The 5,008-nt window shown below is 30.3% G+C and overlaps 1 long non-coding RNA gene across 1 annotated transcript; it reads right to left on the bottom strand.

The window, feature by feature from the left end:
- LOC134723828 (uncharacterized) lies at nucleotides 1–4,762 on the bottom strand. Its single transcript, XR_010108187.1, has 5 exons — nucleotides 4,706–4,762; nucleotides 3,773–3,845; nucleotides 2,388–2,493; nucleotides 1,996–2,065; nucleotides 1–60 (listed from the first exon to the last, which is right to left on the bottom strand). It is a non-coding gene; the product is annotated as an uncharacterized LOC134723828 (long non-coding RNA).
- Nucleotides 4,763–5,008: the final 246 nt, after the last annotated feature.

Below are 5,008 nucleotides of genomic sequence, written 5' to 3'. Positions count from 1 at the left end.
TTACAATGTTATCTTATTTTAATGTTAATACATTATATGATATTTCAGTCTCACTTGGTGCTGAAAAAGAAATGTGAAATATAAATATAAATATGAAAAAAATAATTATTGTGCCTTTTTCGATTATTTTAAATATAAAACATTGCTTTACGTCCAATTAACTCTTGTAAATATTGAATATAGAACAGAATCAACATTAAACAAAGAAATGAATCGTTCTCATTGAATTTAAGGTTGTAAACCTCCAGATAAATATTGCATAAAATGCATGGAGCCAAAATCGGCATAGTACATATAAGACCCCAAACCAGAGAAACTTCTTATTTCATAACTAAGCATTTACATTTCATGATCACTTTACAGTCTTCTGCATTAATGTGATCAATTTAAACATAAATGTCTATGTATTATACATCTGGAGGCGAATATTCTTTTTCAGTATGACAGCCGTTGACTTGGAATTATTAACTATATATCAGAGATAAAAGCCTTCAAATGAAATATTTTCTTCGTGTCTTTTAGATTGGATTTAGTACTTGTAAGATGTTAAAGGACTTCAGGGCAATTTAGAATATACAACTATCAATACACGACCGGTTAGATAAATGTGTAACAACTGAAAATACTTTAGTCATTAAATCATTTAAAATTTTAAATTCAAGATATCAGAATATTGGCTTTATCTGACGGATTTCTGATTAATTTTTGCATACTAACATAGAACTTATATAGACATATGCACTTGCACGGTACAATTATCTTGTCACACCAATATTTTGGTATTGCACAAAGGCATAGTATATCTCTTAATATGAACGACATCTCTAAATCCATTGCATGTTGGACGCGTTTACTTATTGATTTATTAGTTTAAGATACACGATTTCATTATTAGTTGTTATTTGGCTTTGAAATAGTTGTCCGTAACTGTACGTTGTGTCTTTTTTGTTTGTTAGGACTGTATAAATAGTTTGTATGAGCGGTCTGTGTTTTGGTTTTATATTTTCAATTTAATGTGAAACAATCTAATGAGTTAAACCATTTTTAAATGATTTTAATATTATGTTCTTATGTTGTGCTGTAGTCCTTCTATCCTTTACTGGATGGAGGGGTATTGATATATCACAAACATGTTCAACCATGCAATTTTCTTTATGAGCCTGATCCAAGTCAGGTGCCTGTAGTTGACTAGCTGCCGTTGATTCATGTGTGTAATATTTGTTTTTCATCCATTGGTTTGTATGACATGTATACGGGTGTTAGATTTCTCAATAGGATTAACTCAGATTTGTAACTTTCGTGGCCTTTAATAGCCGAATAAACGTATATGTTTTACAAATTGTTGAATGCCGTATTTTTATCTATAATTGCGAACATCCACTTCATTTGAATTTGGGTGGATTGTTGTCTCATTAGCAATACTACCACATCACTACTTTTTTATATAAGATTTATTTCCAAAGTTCAAAGTTGGGTTGATATTAAGTACAATAAGAACATTGATGTGGTATGATTGCCAATGAGACAACTCTGCAAAAGAGACCAAATGACACATACATTAATAATTATAGGCCTTCAACAATGAGCAATGTCCATACCGCATAGTTAACTGTAAAAGGCCCCGAAATAACAATGTAAAACAATATGAACGAAAAAGTTCACAGCCAAATTTATGTACAAACAATGAACAAAATCATGTATGTAACACGTCAACAAACGACACCACTGAATTATAGGCTCCTTACTTGGGACAGTCATATACATTCAGAATTTGGCTGGGTTAAACGTGTTAGCGGGATTCCAACATTCTCCCTAACCTGTGACATTGGTGTGACAGAACAACACAAGAACGAACTATAAAAAATTGTGAATCTGTAATTTGTAATTTTGATTTTCGTTTGAGACTGTTCGCTATCTGAAATAGATTACTGTATCCATATTCCTATCCTAAAACACAATTCTGAAAACTTAAAAATCTTCAATATTTTTACTAACCTTTGTCTACTACAGAGTTGGTGGTGAAGGTGGAGTGGGACATGGACCATTGGAGGCCCAAGTATGGTAACTGTAATAAAACGTATATGATATCATATCGGTCATGGACAGTTTCAAGGAGATTGTTCAGTATTTGTATACTTATTGTTAATTGAGCAAATTTACTTTTACCCCTCAAACCTTGAGGAGAGGTTTATTTTTACACGGAAATTCATTTTCTATCGTTTATTACGGAATATAAAAACATTGGTAATCAATGAGTTTTAATGAACATATATATCTTTTGAATAAGTCTACACATAAAATCAACCTTAGTTGTTCGTAATATTACAATATTATTATTTTATTTAATTTAGATATTTGACATATTTCTGTTTTACGAACATACTTACTAGCACTGCATATAACATGCATTGTTAAAGGTCACACCATAGGTTGAACAAACAAATTGGTTCGTCAGGAAACATCGGCAGTTAGGACATTGGGAAAACACATTATCTACAATTGCAAAAATAAAAAAAAAATGAAATGCTTATGCAAAGAAAGAATTTCTTTTTCAGTAAATAGTTTATATTTCTCATTTGATCTCGAACAGTAATAACAGGCTGAAATAAGTTACATGAAACTAATTTGTAACTAAGGTCTTTATCAATCGGTAAACAAAGATTATTTCAATCATATACAAACGTAAAGAAAACATATTGCATTAAGATTGAATATTGGTCGACATTTAAGCTTTCATATGTGTTAGATATAACTGGCTGGATTTATAGTCATATGAAACGATTGACTGGTGAAAAATAAGGTTTATCCAATTTTGGAACCAATGCATGTATATGTCATAAACTTAGTCTTCTGTGCACGATTTTATCATTTTTCACGTCAATACATATAATCTTCAACTATGATTTAACAAATATGGCAACTCATTAAATGCCGTGTTTTGAATCCGAAGTTAACCGATTGTCACCTTTTAAATAGTCAACAAAAAGCATGGTTATTGAGCACATGTTTAACATGTACAACAAGATAATTGTTTATTTAAGTGACAGATCCATACGTATTTCGATCACAGGGTTTTAACGAAAGGGTTCACTCTAAGGTCACTATGCATACGGAAAATATATCGGCGAATTGCTTCCTGGAAGCAAGCAATTAAAAAAAGGAAACTTCTTCTAAATGTGGACAAATTAAAGAATTTTCTTCAGATAAAAGTATATGTACATAAGTTTAATAATGTAAACTATCCATTTTGTTATAAAAAATATATGCATCATTTTTTTTTTATTTGAGTTTTTTTATGACTTTAAAAAATGTTCCTAGTGTGACAAATTTTGTTAAGCCAAATCCGTATTTCTACGCCTGATTTATTACGTTACTACAGAAAAATAATATTATCATGTTAACGTCTGATTAATTGTTCTATGCAATCTTTTTTTTTTTTTAAATTAATCAATATTAGAACTCAAATATTGCTTGTCATAAACTAGTTGAATGAATGCTTAACCTTCTTTAAGCGTCTTGCATTGAATGGTTAAATATAATTTCATTTTGCGACTCCTGAATAAAGATACTGATGTCTGAATTAGTATCGAAATTTTACCAATTTAATAATTTAATGTTATTTTGATATTTTAATTGTGTTATTGCATGTACTCTTATTTCAAAAAGTAATTATTGATACAGTTGCTACATTTTGATAAAGTTGGACTAATCTACAAATCACACTTTATACCCATACCTAAATCTAGCATACATTTTTCTCATTAGTTAATACCTGTTGCTATGACAAGAAATACCAGCATCAACAATGTGAACTTCATGTTATCTTCCTAGAAAAACTGTACTTCCTACAATAGCGCAAAATATAATGCCTACATCATTTAATGCTAGATGATGTAAATAGAAAAGATGCTGTTGGTGATGACATTTATCCAACAATGAAAATATTGTTATGTTTTAAATGATCGGTTGAATGAGGATCATGAAAGCACGAATATTGCGAACTTGAATTGTACTCAATTATACATTACCGATCGTATGGTAACTTATAAATCAACCAATACAACTATTGTGCTGGTTTATATAATGTTATACTGTGGTTTCAATCATGGTCATGTGATACCATATTTTGTTACTGTCATGGGTAGAAGGAGGCTTTGAATTTAACTGCTCAACTAAATAAACGATATTAAATGTCCATGTTTATCATCTTTTGACTCATGGCACACATACACAATTATTGAATGTGGATCGAGTTTGCGTTATTTTGTGTAATTTGTGTATTGTTTAACGATGCGAGAATGTTCAAATGGAATTGTATTACTAATGGTGTTACTATTTTCATTTTTTAACCATGTCGCTCTATTCTAAAAACTAAAAACTGTGTAAAAACCATACTAGCCTGCTCTAATGATTGCTTTAACTTAAAAACATTAAATGACGAAGCTGAATATTTATCTTAACTAAATGAATCGCTTTAGTACCCAGCAACACGCAAAAAAGGGAAAACTTTTTTAAACAAAATTTGTATGAAGTGAACTGATCAGGTAGGACGCAGAGGACTACTTGTCGACATAGTTTAACATTTTTTACTTTACTTGACCATAACGACAAGTAAAACTAAACGTATGGGGCTCTTTTAAATTTTTTATCGTGTGCGATGCTGCCATGAACTGTTTATAACTATTATTAACAAATACTGACTTACCTTCAACGATTTGCAATGGGTTCAACTGTTAAACATAACAATACAAAATCGCCTTTTATATATATTTATGAATACAAAAAAAGATGACAGATCAATGCACACCTCTAATCAAGCAAAAATTTCTATCTTTTCGTCAACAAAAAAGTTAAAAATAAGACACCTGTGATGGATTCAATGTGGTATTTAACAAGAATTCGAAGAAATTAAGTATCTTTTACCTGTTTACTATTACGATATTTGTTAATGTAGTTTTTGCAACAAAGACATGATTAGGTGGTTAGCTTCGACTTTACGGTAGATATG

The sequence above is a fragment of the Mytilus trossulus genome, chromosome 6, assembly GCF_036588685.1.
Source record: "Mytilus trossulus isolate FHL-02 chromosome 6, PNRI_Mtr1.1.1.hap1, whole genome shotgun sequence".
Taxonomy (NCBI): Eukaryota; Metazoa; Mollusca; class Bivalvia; order Mytilida; family Mytilidae; genus Mytilus; species Mytilus trossulus.
The sequence above is the reverse complement of the archived record's forward strand: the minus strand, read 5'-3'. Positions and strand labels throughout refer to the sequence as shown.